This window comes from Orcinus orca, chromosome 1, assembly GCF_937001465.1.
Source record: "Orcinus orca chromosome 1, mOrcOrc1.1, whole genome shotgun sequence".
Lineage (NCBI taxonomy): Eukaryota > Metazoa > Chordata > Mammalia > Artiodactyla > Delphinidae > Orcinus > Orcinus orca.
The window spans coordinates 100,581,932-100,605,383 of NC_064559.1; the positions used below are offsets into that span (position 1 = coordinate 100,581,932).

General features: G+C 48.1%; 1 protein-coding gene across 4 annotated transcripts in view; it reads left to right on the forward strand.

Moving 5' to 3' along the window:
• The window catches only part of KCNN3 (potassium calcium-activated channel subfamily N member 3), a 235,211-nt gene that overhangs the window by 171,093 nt on the left and 40,666 nt on the right, over nt 1-23,452 (forward strand). The gene's annotated exons all lie outside the window — the stretch shown is intronic.

Consider the following 23,452-nt stretch of genomic DNA (forward strand, 5'->3'; position numbering starts at 1 on the left):
GGGGCTCTAGGGCATCATGCCAGCCCCTCAGAACTGCCATCATCAAGGCTCAAGGGTAGGTCTGTGGCTACCCGCTTCCACCACCATCCCCAAGCTGCCCTTACTGACTCCTCTCCCTTTCAAGCTTGTCCTGGATATTCATTTTCTCTGATTTCATATGTGGAGTCTGAACACTGAGGTTAAAAACCTGGATTCTGCCCCTAAGTAGCCGTGAGACCTTGAGCAAGTCACTTCACCTCTCTGGGCCTCCGTGTCTTCATTTTAAAGTGAGGATCACTTGAGATAGAAGGTAGATATACATTTACTTGAGAGAGGTTATTTTTAGTATGCTGAGAGGCCTGGTCAAGCGTCCTGTGTAATTTAATCAGATCACCCTTCATTCATTATCACATAAAATTGTATTGTCAGGGCTTCCCTGGTGGCGCAGTGGCTGGGAGTCCGCCTGCCGATGCAGGGGACACGGGTTCGTGCCCTGGTCCGGGAAGATCCTACATGCCGCGGAGCGGCTGGGCCCGTGAGCCATGGCCGCTGAGCCTGCGCGTCTGGAGCCTGTGCTCCGCAACGGGAGAGGCCACAACAGTGAGACATCCGCGTACCGCCAAAAAAAAAAAAAATTGTATTGTCAAATCTTCCATGTACCAGTGTCCCAGGAGAGATAAAACAAGCAAAAGGAGTCTGGAGGAGAGTTAGTCTAACAATATCTCAGGGGTTCACTGAACCTGATTTCCCACCTGTTTTGAAATGTTCTGTGTGCAGACAGTTCTTTCAGATGTTTGGCCCGCAGACACACAGTCAGATGAAGAGGCCATTCTGCTGCAGCCAGGCAGGGACCCCTGCGCATGGCAGGGTCAGTCTCTGAGAGCCAGTGCCATGCTGGGAGACATTTCTCACATACAAAGCCTGAAGGACCCACGATACCCATGTATTCAGAACCCCGTCATTACTCAGCAGCTGACATTATAACACCTGCTCTGAGTAGGACCATACCTCACCAGGCTTCATGAATCTTCTCTGGTAAGCAGACACTCTTTCTGCAATGGAGAAAGCATATGTTTGGGTTCCAACCCCAGACTCCTCATAGTTCCCTTAGCTGAGCAATACGGTGCCAGTCTGGGCCTCAGTTTTCTCATCTGCAAGCTGGGGATAATAATACCAACTTTATAGGATTTGTTTTTGGAGTCAAATAGATAACGTACGTGAAGCGTACACTGTGAAAATGATAGTGACCATTCCTACTAATAACGGAGATCTCTTGATAGCTCTTGGGAATCTTGTGACTGCCTTTTTATAATTAGAACAAACCAGTTCCTACTATATGTAGACCTATGCTCTTCCTGTTTTCCTTTTTAATTGATCAAAGCTGAGTCTTCTAACAGCAATAATGATTGAATTTGCATAGCCCTTTAAGGTGTTTGAAATCTTCCATGTCCTCAGATCGACCCTGTTTGGTGTGTATCATTACCCCATTTTTCAGATGTGCAAACATGGAACAAAGTACCAGCATGTGAGTTTCATTGTTTATTGAACCTGTCAGAAGTCTGGGTGATGATTTTTTATCGGATTATGAGCGTGCTTCAAAGTGTGTAGTTTGCAAAGTACTCTGTTGCACGCTATTTGGCACTGAATGACACTCCATGGCCTCCACACTGGGGCTGGGTTGACCTGGCTTCCATCAGACCATGGGCCTCTGTCTGCGGAGATGACTGACATGCCCAGCTGAAGTCCAAGGCAAAGGCACAGAGAAGCAACGAGCAAATCAAAGGTTCTCCTAAAGCTTCCCCTTCTCTTGTGAAAAGCCCCTTTGACCAAAAGGCTTCTGCTTAGATCTCACATGAGATATATTAAAACACGTGGGGTGTTATTGCCCCTGTTTTTTGGGAGCTTACCCTGTGCCAGTTCTGTGTGAAATACTTCACTGTTATCTCCATTTGCCCTCCCAGTAGCCCTGTGGTAGAGGCACTGTGATTGTCCTCATTTTAGAGCAGAGGAAACTGATGTAAAGGAACTAGCCCGAAGTCACAGAGCCAGTAAATATGGAGCCAGAATTTGAACTTGCTTCTGACTCTGAACTTCGTGCTTGTCTCACCAGCCCAGGCTGAATCCTGCACTTACAAGGAAACTGTGGCCCAGACTCTCCTGGCGACTTTCCCGATCTGAGCGTCTCAAAGCCACTGAGACTGACACTTAAATCCCAGTCTTGCTGTTTTGCCTGCCTCTGATGTCTGTGCTTTTAACCATTTTATTACCCTGTCTTCAGGGCTGCCTTCATGTTAAATTCAAACATACCCGAGCGTAGTGGACGCTGAGGTATGCCACCCCGGGGCCCCCTCTCGGCCCAGGCTCTCACTCCCTCAGCTGGGGTCGTCGGCTGTGGCAGAATTGCCCTGGATGAAGGGAGCTGCCTCAGCTAAGATCAAGCCTCCTGCCCAGGGCAGCAAGCATCCAGTGACTTGTCAGTGTAGGAGTTGAAAGGCCCAGCCCCTTTACCTCACAGCTCTGCAGGGCCTTCCTGGCTCCAGGGCTCCTGAGGGATCACGTGGCACTTCAACCCCTCCCTCTCCCCAGTCCTGTGTCCCTCAGGCCCCATGGGTGTTGATCCTGAGAGCAGCCCCAACAAGCCTCCCGCACTCAAATCGCAGCGTCCCAGTGACTCTTTCCCAGGAATCTGACCTATGGAACTGTGGAAGCGTTTATGAGTAAGTATATTCTTTCCTAATCAGGCAAAGTGCTTCTTTTAAAAAGACCAAGCAATTTCTTTTAGAATCAAGCTTACATGAGCATTGTCCTTCCCCAATGTCAAATAATCAGCAAGATTGGCAGAGACTGAGATAGGAATTATTCAACCAGAGACGGGACAGAAACTGGAGGCAGGCAGTGCTTTGGAGGACTGAAGCCTCGGACCAGGGTGGAAGGACCTGCCCTGTCCAATGTGGGCAAGATGCCGTTTTTCTCTCTCAGCCTGATCAAATGACAATTCTGTCACCTGAGACAGCAGAGAGAGTCAAGGACTCACCCAAGGTCACATAGCAGCATGACAGGCTCTAGAAAAACTCCACTCTGCTGATGCCCAGAGCAGGGCTTGTTCACATTCCAGGTGGGTTTCATCAGCCCGGATGCATCTCTAGCTGTGAACACACACTTCTGAAGTTGCTATGGAAATCCCTCTTCAGCAAGACTCATTTTGAAAGACATTTCTCATATCTGGGGTTGGCTTTTATGTGACAGTAAAGGTTTTTCACATTTCCTCCTTCCAAGGAGGGAGAGGGAATCAGTAATTACCCAGAACAGCCTGCTATGGGGAGGGCAGCGCCTGGTTGCCGGGAGGGCAGCGTCAACAGGAGGCTTGTTTTCCTTGGACCCCAGTGAAACATTACATCATGGGTTCCGAGGCCTGACAGTGTGGCACTCATCATTCTCTGGGATTCTCCTGGCCACGTGCCTGCCTCCCACAGGCCTCCCAGAGCCCATCCGAGGAACCTCCTCATTAAACGCTGTCACACACCAAGCAGCTGAGCTGGTGGAGAGACCCCTGGGGGCCCCAGGCCTAAAGGCAGCGAGGCAGGAAGGGGGCTTTCCTGGCACGCCCTGAACGAAGTCTGCCAGCTCACATGTGGCTGTTTATCTCCCTGGGAGGAGCGACAGGGCCTCCCGTGACACTGACAGAGTGGGCCGAGTCTTGTGATCCAGAGCCAGGTTTTGTAAATGACCTCCTACCCTCGTGACTGGAATCCCTTTGGCCTCTTCTCTCCCGAGGCTCCAAGTTCTGCTCACAGGCTGTGTCAGCATCTCAGGCCTTCCAGCCTATCAACAGGTCTTTGGTGATGGTGTGAACTTTCATCTAAGTCTGTATATTGGCATTTTCATGAGAAAATGGATTCTGGAGACCTGGCTGCCGGAACTGGAGAAAAACAATGAGTGGCCATTCTTTCTCTCATTAAAACAGAGCCACTCCTCCCATCATAAGGAAGATAAAAAGAGGCTTCCTTCCTCCAGTCTCTTCTGCTTCCGTTCCAGACACCCAGGTCTGCACCGGCCGGAAGCTGGAAGCAAGAACAGTTCCCTCCTCCTCCCCGTCTCCTTCCCACAGTCTCCTACCACCTCCGACAGGGGCTTCAGCTCCAAGAAAGGAGCAGAGACAAGGTCTACAGAAGGAAGCACATAGCACGGGGTTGACACAGGTGCCCGAGTAGAGCCTTTGTGTGCTGGGCGGAGCCGGGAAGAGCTCTGAGAGCAATGGGTTCTCACGGGCCCTCTGATGTGAGGCACAACCTCCAATGTGTAACACAGGCACAGTGACCCACTGGGACGACGGGAAGAAATGATCAGAGTTTCTATTCATAGTTATTTTTATCTAAGAAAATTAATCTTTGCTAATCTTAATATGCAGGTAGACTATAATACATGTGGACAATTTATAATAAATATACATATAGCAGGGGGAGGGTGCACGCTCAAAAATTTTTTACTAGCAGGAGTCCATGACTTTAGAGGATGCAAACCACTGGTTTGGGGAATGAGAGGACTAGTTAGTAAGGATAGGAAAGTATCCTGTCACATTGGATGAAGCCTGCTAGAACTGGAACCCTGCCCTCTAGCTGGAGAAAAGGGAAATCAGCACCCCGCTGGGCAGAGGAGCAGCCTAGGGCAATCCTGCTGCCGGGTGCCAGGTCTGGATAGATCACTCCTAATTCAAAGATGAATTCCCGGCAGGGGGTGGGTGGGGGAGACTGAGGAGGGGAGGGAAGGAGAATCATACAGGAGGCCTTGAAACAAATGTGCAGCATTAAGAAAGAGGAAAATAATTCTGAAGATGCAGAATAACATTTAATTATGAGGAACAGAAAGCAACATTTGAAAATTCTTGGGCATCCTTACAGGGTGCAAGAAGATGTGATCTCTATGATAGAGAAGAGTGGGCAGATATGAAATGAAAATGTATCTGGTTCACAGAAGCCTAGAGTTCACAGAAAATGAAAATGTTTTAGCAAAAAGAAAATCCACATTGGGGCACTGAATTTTTTAAAATGCGGAATGTGAAGGACAAACAAAGGTTCTCTCCAAATGTAGAAGACAGGAACAAAGAGATGAGAGAAGAGGGTGAATAGGACAGAATTGGAAGCTGCAGAATCAAGGCTAAATCCTAGCTCTAGAGTTATTTTGGAGGAAGAAACCAGAAAGATTTGGATAAAAGCAAAATCAAGGACATACATGAAGAAAACTTTATCAGAATTGGCCTGCCAGGGAGGTGGTGGGGAGGTTAAGATTATTCAGATCAAAAAGTTTCCTGTTTTCCACTTAGAATAGGGGGAAAAATAATTTTTTTTCTGGAAAATTTTCTGAATCATAAGGTTAAACAATCCTAGAAGCATATAGGCAACACAGAGCTGACTTTTCCTCAGAACCCTAAATTCCAGGAGACATTAGGGCATTCGTGTCATTTACATGAGGAAACAAGAGGAACAAAAGTCATTCTTGGAGTTTTCTGGGCTCAGAAGGTTACAGCCTACACTTTTCTGGGGAGCTTGTGTGTTCGTTGACCAAGGGATGAATCACGATTAAGATCTTAATAATGGAACTATACGAAAGAAAGACAGGTAGACAGTATTGAAACCAGGTAAACATGAAATCCAGACTACATTTAAACATGATTGTAAAATGAAATTTTAATGTCAAAGAAAAAGTAGATTCTGGAAAGAGCAAATGTATGCAACAAAATAATAATTCCATAATAATGAGAGGGTTGCTAACTCTCAGATTAAAAAGTTGAGAGAAGTTGTCTAGGAAGGATTAGTAAAAGCATGATAAATTCATCATCTTAAGTAGAAGAGAATTTTAAAAGCCTTATCTCTCAATTTTAATAATTAGAGAAATATAGTTTAAATCATTTTTTAAAGCTAAAGGTAACCACAGGTAGAATTTTATAAGTATAATAATGATAACGATAGCATCAGCCAGGTGTTATTTCACTTAATCCAGACCACAGCTCTGTGAGGTGCAGGGACTATCATTATCTCCGTCCTACACGTGAGGAAATGGAGGCCCAGGGAGGTTACAGTTAACGCAATGTGCCTTGGGTCATGGAGCCAGGGGTCAGCAGACCCAGGACCCCCAACCCCGTGCCTGAGAGCCTTGCTTTTCCCTACCTTGAGAATGTGCATTTTCCACATTCCTGGATGAGACACACAAACATCATCAGAGACAGAAAAATAAAGGAAGCAAGAAGGAAGAATTTAAAAACAGAAAGCCTGAAACAAGATGAGAGGAAACCAAACTTAAAATTTATAACAATCAACATAATTGAATTTACCTCCCAATTAGAAGACAATGTCCCTTAATTAGATAGGATTTAAAAGCAAAATTTAATTTTACGCTGTTTACAAAAGAGGTACCTAAAACAGAAGGACCCAGAAAAATAAGTGAATAGCAAAGATTTATTAGTTAAGTACAAACCAAAGGGCAATTGACTAGAAATCCTCATTTTAAACCAAGTTGAATTCAAAGCCAAAACCATTAAATGGTCCAAAGGAACCATTTAATATGGATAAAAATATTATACACAGGAAAACTCTGAACTTTTATGCAAAAATAAATAAGGAGATAGACGATCTGAGTTTTTAATGTTTTAATTGACTGATAAATTTTGAACTTTGTAGCCTATAAACAAATAATACATTTTCTTTTTAAGCATCCATCGACATTTACAAAAATTGATCAACTTCTTGGCCACACGTTTCAAAACAACAGAAAAAAATTTCAGGCATATTCTCTAACAACAAGGCCATAAACTTCAATTAAAGGAAACTCTGGGGGGGGGGAGCTTTTAAAGCAGTCTCCTCAATTACAACTTGGTCAAAAGAGAATTATTCAAAACTACCATTGAAGACTATTTGAAAAATTACAACACCTCTATATATTAAAATTCAGGGGCTTCCCTGGTGGCGAGTGGTTGGGAGTCCACCTGCCGGTGCGGGTGACACGGGTTCGTGCCCCGGTCCGGGAGGATCCCACATGCCACGGAGTGGCTGGGCCCGTGAACTATGGCCGCTGGGCCTGCGCGTCTGGAGCCTGTGCTCCGCGGCGGGAGAGGCCACGGCGGTGAGAGGCCCGTGTACCGCAAACAAACAAAAACTTAGATGTGACCAAAGTTGTTCTCAGATGAAAACTATCCTTAAGATTTTTCATTTAAAATAAAAAGCATGAATTCATTAGAAGAACAGAACAAGCCTCAGAACAATTTAGCTTTATAACAAAGACAGGAATTAATGAATTTTTAAAAAGAAAAACAGAATTTGTGAATCCAGAAGATACCAATTTCTAATAAATCTAATCAAGAAAAAAAGAAAACACAAACAAAATTAGAAATTTGAAGGTGGAAACCTACTGATTCTAAGGATTTTTTTTTTTTTTTTTTTGCGGTACACGGGCCTCTCACTGTTGTGGCCTCTCCCGTTGCAGAGCACAGGCTCCGGAAGTGCAGGCTCAGCGGCCATGGCTCACGGGCCCAGCCGCTCCGCGGCACGTGGGATCTTCCCGGACCGGGGCACGAACCCGTGTCCCCTGCATCGGCAGGCGGACTCTCAACCACTGTGCCACCAGGAAGCCCCTGAGGATGTTTTAATAAATAAAAGGGAATAGCTTAACTTTTTTTGAAAGAGAAGACCTTTGAGGGGGACTTTCTCCACTAGGTATTAAAATGTGTTACAAAACTAAGGTAATTAAGTCCCTGTGGCATTACTGAAAAATCAGTAATGACAGATCAATGAAACCTAATGGAAACTCCGGAAATAAATCCTAGTATGTGAGAACCCAATACTTGAGGAAAAAACCAATTAGGAAGGAATAGATTATTCTATAAATGTTAATGGGAAGATTGGATACTTGGATGAAAAATCAAATCAGAACCCCACCTCTCACCAGCCACCAAAATAAATTCCAGGTGGATTAAAGAGTCAGATGTAAAAGAAGAAACCACGAACAAGCTCCAGAAAACAAAGTAAATATTTAATCAGTCCTGAGATGGGAGAGACTTGTTAAGCATATAATCTTAGAAGAGAAGAAATGTGAAGGAAAAGACTGGTATCTCTGATTATATTATACATACAGTTTTGGATTTCTGTCCTTCAAAAAATATAAATTTATTTTAAAAAGCAAATGTTACACTAGGAGAAATATTTGCAGCAAACATGAGAAGAGGTAAATATCCCTATTGTACAAAGCAGTCTTAGTTACCAATCAGAAAAACTCATCTCCTCAGTAAAAAAAAAAAAAATAGGCTAAAAATAAAAACAGACAACCACAAAGGAAGAAATACAAATAAACAATAAAATGAAAAACACAGCCTCTCAAATCAAAGAACTACAAATTAAAACTACAAGGAGAATTGCTTCTTCTCCTCCAGAATTGACAAAAATTTAAATAAATATAATTCAATGCTGAAGAAAGTTGTTATTGTTTGTGGTGGGGGTGGATGGGTTGTTTCTCTCATACTGATGGCAAGAAGGAAAATTAGCACCATTTTTCTGGAAAACAATTAAATAGTATGTCAGGGGAGCCTTTACAAGTTCATAAATTTAACCCAGGAATTCACCTTCTAGGAAGCTATTCTAATGGAATAATCAATTTTGTCAAGATTCTTCGGCATGATGCGTTCTACAACAGTGGAGAATCAGAAACGAAGCAAATGTCCAGGGTTTAAACAGTTAAATAAATCATAGCACATCAATATGATGGGTAGTTAGGCAACAATTTCAAAAAATCATCCTTCAAAGACTATAATAATGTAGGAAAATAGTCGTGATGTAATATTTTTTAAAAGAGCACACAAAGGTATTATATAGGATGTTACCAATTAAAAAGACATAGATGTATAACAAGCATAGAAAATGCTTGGAAAATACATCTATTGTTTTCTGTGGGATGTTACTTGTGATTTTTTTCATTACATTTTATTGTATTTTCAGTGAGAATGCATGGCAATATGTGTGTGTGTGTGTGTGTTTTACTGTAAAGAGGGAGCATTTTGTTTTTTCTCCCTCCACAAAGCCCCTCTTCTCATCTTGCACAGGAACTCATATTTTATGTCAACAGGGCTTGGAATGTGAAGTTGAACGGCTCACTCAGTTTTTACATATAATTTTCTCAGAAAAGCTCAATAAAAGTTCCTTCCTAAAGGGTTCCCCTTCAGACTTAGCTGCCAGTGGCCTTAGTGGACAAGGTAGGGGGATGACGTGAGCCTAGGCTGGGGTCCTCTCTCCTCGGGCGGGGGTGCCACTTACAGCCCCTCTGTGGCCGCAGGATGATTATGGGAGGACCTAGGACCAGTGTCCAGGCAGGTGGAGTTGTGCCGGTGAGGTGTGGTCCGAGGCAGGGCTGCATTAACTCTCTAGCACTGGCTCTAGGCGAGCCAGGCTCTGGGGTCCCAGCAACGACGCGGAACACCCCGTCCGATAGGGAGAAACAGCCAGCGGGTAGGTGGTTCCCGCAAGGGCAAGGCTTTTGGGAGCAGGCTGGTACCGGGGGCGGGGCCGAGGCTCGCTCCGCCAGGGGGCGCGGGACGGGCGGGGGAACGCGAACAGGTGGGGGCCGGTGGGCGGGGTCTCACGGGAAGGGGCGGGCCTCGGGGGAGGAGCCAGTCGGCAGCTCCTGGCGCCGCCAGAGTTCAGGTTTAACCCTGCTGTGGCGCCGGCGCCCAGGGCAACACGAATAAACTTCTGGACTGGGTCCTCTGCCCCAAGGTTGCCTCTCGTTCCTGCTTCTAGTAGCGTCCCATTTTTATTTCATGTGCATGTTTTACATTTTTCCCCATCCTTACTACCTCAGCCCACTTGCTCTTTCTCTGTTATTTTTGATTCAACAATTCTTTCCTTTCTTACTGGCAGTATGTTTGTGCTCTTTGACAATTACGCACGGAAATCGTTAATTTGTGACTGGTTTCTTGGTACTTTTATTTATATTAAATAGTATATTATTCACAAATTATAAGTAATGAACAACACTTCTTAGAAAGGAGAATCAAGAAATGAGGAAATTGACCATAAGATTAGTTTGGGACAGTGTGGGTGCAAAGTGAACTCCACTGCACTGAGAAACCATTCCATTTTTCCAGTCGAGTCAATCCCCAAATTACTCCAACTTGTGTTACACTAAACACTAGGTTTCCATAAACTCTCTCTGCTGGGAGGTGGCCAGTGCCTTTTTGCCTCCAGGATTTTTGCCTTAGGTAGACCCAGCTAAGGACAGGGCTCTTTCTCCAGCTGGGAAGGATCATTCAACCTTTCTCAGCTGAGATCTGAGAATTAAGCCCTACAGAAATGGGCTGGAATGACCATCTTCCTGATTCCCCCAAGGATGGTACACAGCTAGTACCACCCTTGATGTATAAGGGGGAAGTTGCTTGTTTCTTATCATGGATGCCTAAGGGCACCCAGGCTTGAGTCTCATCCCCAGGACCAGTTGAAAAAGGCTGTACCACTGGGAGGAGACAATGCCAAAAATCTTACAAGGGTGGGAATCCTTGGAGGGAGCCAAGGTGAGGAAAAGGGAGGGTTTCCTGTAAGCCACGTCAGCCACATCTATTTGTGGGCTGACATTAGTCAAGACAGGAAATCCACATTCTGTCAACTTTTCCATTTTTCAACTTTGGGGTGGTTTTGTTTGCCCCTGGTGATCCCTTGGTGCCCTGCATCTCAGTGCAGGCACCCACCAGCAAGGGACTGGACCCTCACCCCACAGGCCTTCTCCATGTGTTTGGTGGCCTGGGACACGTCATGTGTGCCCTCCTTGCCATTCTGTGCTTTCCACCTCCCTCCACCGTGGGCATGGCTGCTGCCGCCCAATCTTATGGGGAGCCCTGCATTCCCGCTCTCATCGCATATCTGCTAGGGGATTTTTTCATGAGATTTTCTCCTTCCATTTGATACAGGCTCCTCCGTCCCCTGAGGCTTGGCCCCAGTCCCTCAGAGGCTGAGCTGGGAGGGAATATGGGCGAGATGTGCTATACTGCAAATGGAACCTCACTGAGCATCCCCAGCCCTACCCCACCTCTACCTCCCACCCCACCTGGATGTCTACTTCCCGGCTCTGTGCACTGCCCAAGAGTTTCCCTGGCCACCACATCCCCTGGTGGCCTGGGAATAGTGGCCCTGGGAACCCACCAACCTACCACACCAGGTCATTTTGTTTTCCCAAGAGGCTCATAGGAGCTGCCTGCCAGCAAAGCCCCTGCAGACTGGCCCAGACAGGCCCAGACACGCTAAGAAGGGCCAGATGAGCTCAACACCCCTACAACAGAGGGGGCACAGAGCCTACTGAGTAAAACTCCTTTTGAAAGTGTTAAATATGTTGCAGCTGAGCCAATGTATGCAGTGACACAGCGCGCAGAGGCTGGATACAGCCTGAACTCAGGGTTAAAAGACCATGTGGCTCCTGGTTCCACCATTTACCTTGGACATCGTACACGTACTTAATCTCGCCAGAGTCATGCAGCCCCTACTGACCATGCTCTGGGACAGGGAACTCATCATTTTAAAAGACCATTCAATCCATCTGCAGACAGCTCTGACTTAGAAATATCTTCCTAATATTGGTTAAAGTTAAACTCCTCATAGTTTCTGACTCGGGTCCTAACTGTTTTCTGTATCCACACAAAAATTCAAGCAACATAGGCTGGTGGTTAAACCATTGCCATCTAGGCGGATATGGGCTTGGGGTCTTGCTCAAGCTCTTACAGCCGTGACCTTGGGCAAGCTAGCCTTAGGACATCCGGGAAGTGGGATAATTCACAAAAAGCGCTTAGCACAGGGCAAAGCATTTAGCACGTGCTGAGCACCCAGTGAAGCAGGCTGATCTTCCCTCTTCCGCTGAAGGCCCCTTAAACGTTTGAGAGTTCAGGTTTCATCTTCTTCAATCTAATGGTCTCTGATCCTTCAGCCAGTCCTCACGGGACTCAGTTCCCATCAGACTCCACTCTCTTTCCCACCCTCCTCTTTGGTCACCAGTGTCCCCACAAATTGGAGGCCCCAGACCGAACACAGGGCCCCAGAGATTAGGCAACCTCCCATTTTCTCGGCATTATTCTCCTTTTAGTGCAGCTTGAGAGTGGCCCATGGGAAGAGCAAGCATCTCTCAAAAGAGGCATAATGACCTGGGAATTAGGGAGTGAGACCCAGGGCACATCTCTGTTTAGGTTTGGCACTTTTGACAGTCCCCACCTACAGCCCCATATGCTGTTGTTAATATTTCCTCAGTACAACTGCACAGGCCCTGCTCAGCCTGCGCCCTATGACCAGCACCCACACCCCACTCAGCCTGCCACCTGACAGAGCCACAGCTGAATTCAGGCCAAAGGGTTTTTGTTTTGTTTGTTTTTGGGGTTTTTTTGCGGTACGCGGGCCTCTCACTGCTGTGGCCTCTCCCGTTGTGGAGCACAGGCTCCAGACGTGCAGGCTCAGCGGCCTTGGCTCACGGGCCCAGCCGCTCCGCGGCATGTGGCATCCTCCTGGACCGGGGCACGAACCCGTGTCCCCTGCATCGGCAGGCGGACTCTCAACCACTGCGCCACCAGGGAAGCCCTAGGCCAAAGGGTTTTAAGTCAAGTGGGGAACTAGTTAGGACTCTAAGTGTCAAGAGGCTCGTGTCCTGCTTCCAGCTTTAGCAAGGGGCTCTGGATCTGGCCTGGGAGCCCATTTCTCCGCCTTAGTTTTCCCGCTGATAAAAGCAGTGGTTTTTCAGGTCCTTGCAGATCTTTAAACAGGGATTGCCCCGGTGTTGAGCTCACTCCCTCCACCCTCTGCTCTCTGGACCCATCTCATGCTGGTCTTCCCCATCCCCTTCTTTTCTCCATCAGAACTGCTTCCTAAAGGACATTCTCCACCCTGTGGCATCTCTCTATCATGCTTGCCCCCAGAGAATGCATCCAGTCTCACAAGAGTGCATCCTCACCTCCGAAGTCTAAACGTTGAGTCAAGACTTTCCCCTGAGATGTAATGCTCAATTCCGAATGGCTTGCTAAGTAGGAATAATGTTAATAGTTGTTGAGCCCTACTATTCACTAGGCACTAGTTAGCCATTAAATATACCTTAGTAAAACACACGTGATTTTTTTCCCCTCATGGGGCTTATAGTCTACCAGGGAAGACCATGTAGACCAATAACAACTCAAGACACAAGTAGGTACTTTCAAATCTATGGTATATACTGTTGAAGGTGTTAAAAGAAACGAGGTTGCAATGATTTTTTTTTTTTTTTTAAGTAATGGGGTTGGAGAGGAATCCTACTCAGCTTGGACCTGCTTGGAAGGTCTCTCCAGAGAGGTTATGTTTCAGCTGAGACCTGAAGGATGGGAAGGAATGAGTCATTTACAGACCAAGGGGATGAGCTCTCCAAGAAGAGGGAACAGAACATACAAAGGCCCTGAGCTGGCGAAGAGCATGGGTTGTGGAGTAGCTGGAAGGAGGGTAGTGTGGACGGGGACGGGGCTGTGGCAGAGCCTGAGCTGCAGAGGGGGCTCCGGGGACTGTGTTAAGGGATTGAAGGCAAGTGCAGTGGGAGGCCTCTGAAAGCTTCAAGTCAGAGAGTAGTACAACCCCATTCATTCTAAGAATATCACTCTGGCAACTTTGTGGAGAATAAATCGGAAGTGGGCAAGGAAACTACTAGGAGGATGAGTTAGGAGGCCATTGCACAGGCCAGGGCAAAGGACATGGTGACTTAGAAGGGTGGTGGTGGCAGTGTAGGGTTCTTGGATACCTCCTATGTACTAGGCCAAGACTGAATGTCCCATGTATCAAGTCTCTGTTCAAACTCATCATGCTGCCCCTCATTTCTCTCTGCTTCTCTGTTTTTGTCTTCTTTTTCTCAGGAACTTTTCCAGTTAGTATTAGTTTTTGGCTGCAAGTGACAGGAAACCCAAAATAACCACAGCTTAAGCAAAATAGAAGTTCCTTTGTTATGCAAAAGAAGACTGGAAAAGGGTCACTCCAGAGCAGTTATGGTGCTCCATGGCATTAAGAACCCAGGCTTCTTCTGCCTTGTTGCCCTACCAGCCTTGGTACATGGCTTCTTCCTCATAGTTCAAGAAGGCTGCCAGAGTTCCAGCCATCCCATCTACCTTCTAGCCAGCAGGAGGGAGGAAGGGACAAAGTAAGGTGTGCTCTTTCTCTCTAAAGACATTTCCCAGAAGTGACACACATCGTTTCCATTCACGTTCATTGGTCACTCACATGGCTGGAAAAATGTAGTCTTTATTATTGGCAGCCATTGCTCATTCCTGAGCTCTTTTACAATGAAGGAAGGAGGAACACTATTGGGCCATAACTATCTCATAGGCTCATAACCATTCACTATCTTTGTGCCTATGCCCACCCCCATTCACCCCTTTATTCAGGCCTCAAGCCCTAGGGTTTTTATGCTATAATGTCTCGCAAACTCACCTCTTCCTGCTACCTCATTGATACAGATCCCTGTCATCTTACACTGGACTATAGAGGTAGCTTCTCTGGCCTCAAATTATACTACCACTAGATACATTCTATTACCCCTAAAAAACACGCAGTTGCTCCCTTTAGAAGATTAAGTCCATATTCCTTGCCTTAGTGTCCAAGGCCTTCTATAGTCAACTCATGATAAAACCCATTTGGTTCAATTTCAGTAATACTAGCAATGATTGTAATAACACCTCACATTTCTATGTGAGGTTTTATTGCCTACAAAATTGAAAGCGGTGACATCTGAAGTCGGAAAACCCTGGCTCACAGCCTGGCTTAATAGTTCACCAGCTATGTGACCTTGGGCAAGTCACTTACCCTCTATTAAATAAGACAAGTGCCTATGACTGCAGCTGGTTCTTGGGGAACACTGGATCCTTTCCTGAGCCTCATTCTTCTGATCCGTAGGTTGGAAATATAAGCCTGTCTTACCTATTTCCTAGGTGAGTATGAAATTCAAATAAGAGAGGGAACGAAAAGCTGGGGAAAACATAAAATCCAGGACTTAATCTCTTCTGCTTCTCCCAATGGCCCTAAGAAGTGAGCAGGCAGCATAGAGTCCAGACCCCCCTATTTAGTGGATTAGGACATAGCGACTCAACGAGACTCGGTGATTTGTCCTGTCCCCTGACTCATAGGGCAGTAGAGGCCTGGGACCCCGGGACCCTGACTGCCTGCTGTAGGGCCCTTGGGATATTTGCTAAATTAGGGAGTTGTCTTATGTGACTGTGTTGGGGCCAAAGGAGAAAGAGCAAAATGTGCAAAGCGAATTTAGTTTTTCTTTCAGTTGGCGCTCTGAGGCCAATTTATAACTTGTTTGAGGGCATGCTCTCTGGTACCTAGATGGAAGTTATGATTGGTGCTGTAGAAAAACAGCATTTTTTAGTGGGAAGCCACTTCCTGTTAGTGGGTACAGGTAGAAACGGCCCATCATCCTCAAATGCCATGATGTCAGTTTTCGGGGGGCCGGGGCAGGCGGGGTTGGAGACTGGCTAGGCATTTTCTGAGAAAGTATATGTCAAAATTAATAAAGTAAACAGCTGTATTGTCAAACTTAAAGGGTTAAGTAAATGTGAATACAGTTAACTGGGTAGTAGCTTTGTAATTATTTTGTCAAGTTTAGCATATGAAATTGCTCTCACTTAGTTACCAACATTCTTAATTTGTTTTGTTCTTGTTTATAATTTAAACTGTGGATTTTATTTAGGGAGTAAATGTGTCTTGAGGCTTTTCATTATTTCAGAAATTAGACTATATCCTCCTGAGGTTGCCAGACTGTTGCTGCGGCCAAATTAGGCAAAGCTGGAGGGCTGGTGAGACTGAGCCAGGGTCTCAGAAGCCTAGTTAAGGATGACCTCAAGCCTGAGGAAGGAGAAGGAGAGCCGTCATTTGTTAATGGCTTCTTGCATTCATCATCCCATTTAACCCTCACAAGAATCTTTTGTGATGTTATCTCCATTTCACTGATGGAAAAACTGAAGCCAAGGGCAGTGGGATAGCTCACGCACCATTGTGTGAGGTTGCTTATTAATTGCCTCTCCCCCAGCAGATGGTAAGTTTGTAAGAGAATGTTTTCTAGAATGCCCAGCACTTGTAGGAGGTTAGGCATTATTTTTGAATAAGTCAGGAACACTGTCTTCTTGCTCACAGCTTTTCAGTCTATGCACTTTCTCCTCTGGGGCCCGCACTCTGTGGGGTGGGCAGGGCAGGAGTAATTTTCCCATTTCAGAAACTAGGGAATGGAGGCTTTGAGAGGTATGTAGGCAGAATCTCACTGCTGGCCCAGAGATCCTGCCTGGAGAGGAAGGGTCCTCCACCTGTGACACTCCCGTGCCGAGCTCCCGGCACCTCCCTCTGAGGTCCCCTTGACAGCCAGGGAGCCTTCCAGCCTGGGCATCTCCTGGGCCTGGCTCTCCCGGATCTACTCAGTGCTTGAGATTCCAGAGCCCAAGATCACTTAAGCTAACAAGTGAATCATCCTGTATTTGAGCAAGGGGGTGATGATGATGGCTGCGGAGATCTTTGTTTTAGGGAATAATTGTTATTTCCTGGAAAGTCTGGGGAAAATCGTGCCATTGCTTGAGGGTGTTTAATAAAATCACTCATCCAAGTAAAAGCCAATAGATAAGTGTTTGCCTGAGGAGTCATCATCGGTATCATTACCATCCTCCTCCTTATCAACAACCTCAACTCTAATCATGACAGATTTGACCAAACATAAAATAAAGGAGGCCTTTCGAGGACTTGACCTGCGGAGGGCTCTCCTCCACGTCACCTTCTCTCTCTCTGTCTCCCTCGTTTCAGTGAGTCAGTTTTTCCTCCCCATCTGTTTGCTGTTTGGTACTTTATACAACTGTCTGGGCTCTTTCGATTGCTTCTGCAATTGCTCAGCTCCGACGTGTTCCCTCCTGACGCTTCTCCTTTGTTCTGGCAGAGGCTCCTCTCATCTGCCGGTTTCCAGCCCTATGAAGTGTCAGAGGTGGGTTGTAGTTTTCAGGAAGCATTTTGTTGCCTGGCAACATGTAACAAGCATCTTCTGTGATGGCTGCATCCTGGAAAACAGAGCCAGGGCTGGGGTGCTGGGATGGAGGAGGCTCCAGGGGCCTCTCCAGGCTGGCTGGGGAGGAAGAGGGGGAGAGGGACAGGCAGGCAGACTCAGGTGACTCCGAGTGTAGCCATTCTGACTCTTTTTATAACAGCTGGGGCACTAACTCACCCTCTCCTGTTCTGTTTCAGGAATCACAGGTGTTCAGTGGTCAAAAGTCTTGGTTAGGAGCCGTCAGAGGTTCTATGTAACTTGGTAGCCACCTGCTACAGCTGCCCAAGGGGTGGCTGGCTGGCTCTGGGTGGAGGCTGCTAGGTGGTTTCCACGTGAGCGGAACTCTTCATCTTGTTCCCCATGGGATGTAAAAGGCCTCCTGTCTGTGAAGATGACTGGCTTCTGTGTCTGCAGTCAGCCCAGCCAAATGCTTCCCAGAGACCGGGTGGAGGTTGAGTGAGGGTGTGTATGTGTGGGTGGTGGTAGAGTGTCATCGTAGAAACACCTACCTAAGAACTGGAAACATCCTCACATTTTACATGAAGAAACCAAGGTCCAGAGAGGGGAAGCGACTTGTCCAGAGTCACACAGGTTGGAGAGAATCTAAGCTCCCTGTTGAGGGTCTTTCTCCTGGGACTGACCATCCCAGGCTGACATGACTGGTGCTGGTAGAGTAGGAAGAGGCAGCACAGTGATGAGAAGTACGATGGACTTGGGCCCAGCATGCTCCTCTCTGGCCTCCATTTCCTCGCCTGAAAAGAAAGAGGTGTGTCTGGCTAAAGGTAGCCCCAAGACTCAGTGACTCCCAGAGACAAAGCCTACCCACCAGGCAAAGCACCTCCTGCCCAGGTCTTTGATGGTATGTCCATGGCTGTTCTCTCCCCTCCCTAGAAAAGCCCAGAGGCTGGGGAGTCCTAGGCCTCTGGTTAATGCTCCTTAGGAGAACGCCATTCTGCAGGCAAAACCCCTCAGCACAGCCACACTGTGTTCGTAAGGACACTTGTCACCATCAGGTCCATTTAGGGCAAGTCTCTCTGGGAATCTGTGTCGTTCCAAATATGGCCCCTTAAAGCATCAAACGTGCTCCCAGGGTATTTCTTCCATCCTGTTTCTGTTTGTTCTTGGTCACTGACCACTCGCCTACCTGGCCAGCTCTCCGTCCTGTTTGGGGGGTTATAGTTGCATGGGGCTGGAGTCCAGGCCCCCTCATTTCTCAGAGGAGCAGACGGAGCTCATGAGGAGACCGCTGGTGTGCAGGGGATTTTATACCATCCTCTTCATGTCCTGAAAATGAGAAGAAACGTCCAGATGGGTCATCTCTCCTGTGTCTCGCTCCTTCTCTTTCCCCAGCAAGAATCTCTCAGTTCAAGAGGCAGAAAAAAGGAGTTTGGATGCTGCAGGCTGTCTTTCCCCAGCTGCATCCCTTCATTCTGCTCCTGGGCCCACAGAGATGAGCAGGGAGGCCCCAGCACACGAGCCTTTCCTTCCAGCTGCTACTCTTGTAGATCTTGGGGCATGCCAGCTGCAGAGATTTAGAAGTTCCTCTAGCAAGAAACCCCCGCTTGGAGGGGTGCAGGTGCTGGGTGTCTCCATTCCCTTCTCCACACAGTCCTGAGCTTCAGAATTAGCTTTCTTTCTGATGTGTTCCAGGACCTTCCAGTTAATCATATAAGCCAAGGTCTGGGTGGTTTGGCTGTGGGACAGGCGAGCCTGGACCAGCCCTTGAGACCCTGCCTGAGACTCTGTCACTCTTCAGGTGTCCAAAGTCCACTCCCAGAAATCCAAGGAAGTGTGCCATCTGGACGCCCAGGCATGTGGAAAGAGGTTAGAGGTTAGAGGCAACTGCCCTCCACATGCAGGCTACTTGTGGTCAGAGAGATACTGAAGCCCCCAGAGCGCTGCAGCCATGCTCCCCAGATGGGGGTGGTTGTCTCTGCTGAGTTAGACTTCTTCCTACTCACCTCTTTGGCACCCCCTCTTCTCAGTGGCAGGGGAAGCTGTCCAGCCAGAGCTCCCACGTCCTGCCCTGGAATCCCCACTGCTCTGGGAAACAGTAACAAGAAAACTCCTTCCCAGCGTATTTCTTCCAGTCTGTTTCTCTTTGTTCTTGGTCACAGAGCGGTCCCCTCCCTCCCACACTAACGCTGCCCAGGTGAGACCGCAGCTCTGTGCCCTCCTCAACATTTGTGCACCTGGGCAGCTGCCTGCCTTTAATTCTCTTTGGAAAGCATAACTGAGAGGAGAAAGACACCTTTCCTTTGAGGCTCTAGCCGGGACCACTGCCTACGCGGCACTGCCCTCCAGGGGGCGCCATTCGCATTGACGGCTCCGGGAATGGCGCTCCCTGGAGTTGCACAGCACACAACCTACGGTGCTGAACAGGGCAGCCCTGGCTCTGGCTCACTCCCTTGTGAAGCTGGCTCATTGTAATACACATCCAGGATCAGATGCCTGAGAAAGGGAGCATCTCCAGTAATCGCTCCCATCAACCTCACTGGGCCTTCACTTCCTCAAAGGCATAATATGGTCAAAGATGGGGCTGAGGAATACGCCAGACCCAAGCTCACACTTAGGCTCCGCCACTTGGTAAATGTTTATTTTGTGCAAGTTCCCTAATCTGGCTGAGCCTGAGTTTCCAACTCAAGAAAACAGGAAATGACAACTGCAAATCTTGTTATTATGAGGATTAAATAAGATAATGCACACAAAGGTTTGGCCCACGTGGCACATGGCTGGCACTTGACAAATGATGGTGATGATTGTTATCTTTTTAAATTTTTTTAATTTATTTTTTTGGCTGTGTTGGGACTTGGTTGCTGTGCGCTGGCTTTCTCTAGTTGTGGGGTGAGCGGGGGCTACTCTTCGTTGTGGTGCACAGGCTTCTCATTGTGGTGGCTTCTCTTGTTGCGGAGCACGGGCTCTAGGCGTGCGGGCTTCAGTAGTTGTGGCAAGTGGGCTCAGTAGTTGTGGTTTGTGGGCTCTAGAGCGCAGACTCAGTAGTTGTGGCGCTTGAATTTAGTTGCTCCGTGGCATGTGGGACCTTCCCGGACCAGGGCTCGAACCCATGTCCCCTGCATTGGCATGCGGCTTCTTAACCACTGTGCCACCGGGGAAGCCCTGATTGCTATCTTTTAAAATAGGGCTATATATCCAGTCCTACCCGCCTCATAGAGTTAGTCCCAGAAATAAAATGAGATGAGAAATAGATCATCTCTAAGTTCTCTAAGGAAATATTTGGCAAGAATCCCAACCACTGGTATTCTTGTGTATAAAACACCAAGAGCTGTGAAGCCCCTTTGCTTCCAAATCACACTCTGTAACTAATGTCAGGAAAAGGCTCAACCAGGAGAGAAAAAGCTCCCAGGCTGAAGACTGAGGCCCCAGGAGGGTGCAACTGAATGAAAACCAAAGGCAGAAGCAGTGAGAAAGCAGAGGCTCGTGGAGGGGAGTGAGATGAGACCAAGTTTGAAAGTCACATCCACTGGACCCTTGTTCACTCACTGCCCCCTTCAGCGGATTCTCAGAGCTTCCTCCAAGTGCCAGGGCCCCGGGACTGGCACTGGGCCATGCGGAAGGGCAAGCCCCAGGAGCAAGCACATGATTAGATACTGCGGTAGGAGGTGACAGAAAGGACCCTGGGGCTAAGGGTGCTCTGCAGACGGTGCTTGATCCAGGAAGGCTTTCTGGAGGAGGTGATCTTCTGGGCCTGAGGGGACTCCAGCCAGAGGGACCAGCACAAGCAGAGCTTGGAGGTGGGGGAGCACAGGGTGGGAGAGAGAATAAGCAGTTGCTTGCCAGGGGGTGTCAGTGAGAGGTCGCAGCTGCACTCAAGGTTAGAGAGGTAGGCAGGGGCCAGGCCAGTCTAAAGAGTTTGGACTTAATCCTCTATCACAGCCAACAGTTCCCAACCTTGTTTATTTACTTTGTTCCTTTATTCTAGTGACGCAGGAGAGATGGTATTGAGATACCTGACTTCTGCTGTGGGTGTGCCCCAGCTTATAAATCATTTCCACCAGCCTAGCCGGAGTCCTAGCCCTTCCTTTCCACTGGAGAAAGCAAATCAGAACATAAGACTGAGAGAGTGATGTTATCAAAGGGATAACCTTGAAACTATCTCATAAATCCTTCACAGATGGCAACTCTTCAACCACTCTTAGTCCTGGATGGATTGTTTGTGTGTCTCCACGCTGAGGCTGAGGAACAGCCCATGCCCCTACCCTAGGCCAGTGGGAGCCACTAGTGGGTTTTGAGTGGGGGAAAGTCCTCTGTTTTGGAAAGCTTTCCCTGGCTGCAGAGTGTGAGGGGAACACAATGATGACCATGAGTCAAGGAGACCAGTTGGGAGACTTCTGCCATGATGGACATGGGGTAGGATGCCACTTCCACCCGGAAGGTGGTGGCGGGGATGAGGAGTGAGGGGCAGGTTTGAAAGAACTAGAGGGGGACTTCCCTGGCGGTCCAGTGGTGAAGACTCCACATTCCCGCTGCAGGGGGCACGGGTTCCATCCCCGGTCGGGGAACTAAGATCCCGCATGCCGCATGGTGTGGACAAAAAAAAAAAAAAAAAGAGGAAGAACTAGAGGAGCCCAAATTGACATGCGGACTCATTGGATGTGGGGTGACAGTGGAGGAAGTTCGAGAACAATGCCCAGTATCCTGGTGCAGCTGGGTGGTGGTATTGCCCACAGATAGGAGATGCAGGAGGAAGAGGATGGGTTTGGAGGGGATCCGGGCACAAGGCAGGGGGCAGGTAATGAGTAGGGCCCAGGATAAGCTGAACGTAATTTACCTGCTGTCACCCCGGATATGCCCCATGTTGGCAGGTGGGTCCACGGGTCCGAAGCTCAGAGGGGAGGTTTGGGCTGGTCTCAGAGGCCTGGGGGTGGCAGCTGAAACCACAAGTAGGCACATGGTCACCGGAAGAGCAGAGGGCTGCGGTCTCCAGGCCCTGGGAGGACAAGCACATGGGTACTACCCCTGGTGCAGCCCTCCCCACTTGGCATCCCGGCAGTCTGACTCTGTGGGGGGCGGGGGGGTGGTTCCTGGAGCAGGGACCCTGGGCTGTTTCATCTCACGCCATTGGTATATGGCCACCCAGTAGGTTCAGAACACAAGTTTGCTGGATAAGCAAAACCAACCTGAGGCCAAGAAACACTGGTGTCCCCACGGGAACTGTCACCCCCTTGGTTGGAGACAGAAGCCCCTGCCTCTCCTCGCGGCGGGGCTTTGCTCACGAGGAGAGGATGAGAAAGAGACTGAGCCAGTGAAGAGGAATGAGAGAGGAGACATAGAGGGGGGTGGGGAGGTGTTTCAAAGGAGGGAACGAGAGAAAGAAGGATGAGAGAGAAGACAGATCGGCAATGGAAAGACAGACAGAGGAGGGAGAGGAAGGGAAACAAGGGCCCAGGGAGCCGGTGCCAGGGAGGCCAACAGTGCCAGCAGCTCTTCTCATCAAAGCCCAGTGCTGGTGCTTGGAGAGAGCATCCTTCATCCTCCCTGCCTCTCCAGCCACATCCTCCCAGTTCCCCCAGCCTTCTCCAGGGCAGTCCCTCCACCTGGAGCACCTCCACCCCGGCCCACCCCTGGGCACCAGCCTCATCCCTGCTCGTCCTGGGTGGCTCTGTGTAAAGGTTGCATCCTCAGAGGAGGTCCCTGCTTAGGGCACCCCATGCTGCGTCTTGGCATGCGTCTCAATTCTAACTCGGCCTTTTTCAGCTTTCGGCGTTGCTTGGTGTCAGCCTCCTTCACTGGACTGTAAGTTCCCTGAAGTAGGTGCCAAGTCTGGCGCATAGTAGGGGCCCGCTCACAGTTGCTGACTGAATGAGTTCATGTAGTGAGCCCCCAGTAACTGCCAGGCGCTGCATGGGGTCTCACATTATCTCATTTAACCGCCTACATCATCCCATGAGAGAGGTTTTACATCTTGTTTTACAGAAGGAAAGCCCAAGACATGGAGAGGTGAGCACCTTACCCAGGCCACGCAGCTAACAGGTGGCAGGGTTGGGATCTGAGCCCCCATCCCCTCTCCGCCACGCCACCTCCAAAGACCGTGGAAGACATGTTTCCCATGGGAACAGTGCGTCTTCCAAACATATTGTTTTTCTCCATTTTCATGCATTTTATTAAACATTTCCTAATGAGGAAACATGGAAATATTTTTTAATAAGAAGAAAGAAAACATTGCAAATAGTGAAACTGACTCAGAAAGGTTTGCCAGATGAACCATCTGGTTTTTAATTTAATAACCATGCAGAGAGGTTGACAGCGCTCCTCTTTGTGAAGAAAACAGACCGTGGAAGGAATGGCAGCTGGTCTCCCTCAAATGCTGCATCCATTTGCGAAGTGGGGAAGTCGAACAAAACTTCTTAGCCTAACAAAGGGAGGGAGAGACCCAAGAGAAGACAAACACACCCCAAGAAAAGCTGAGCTG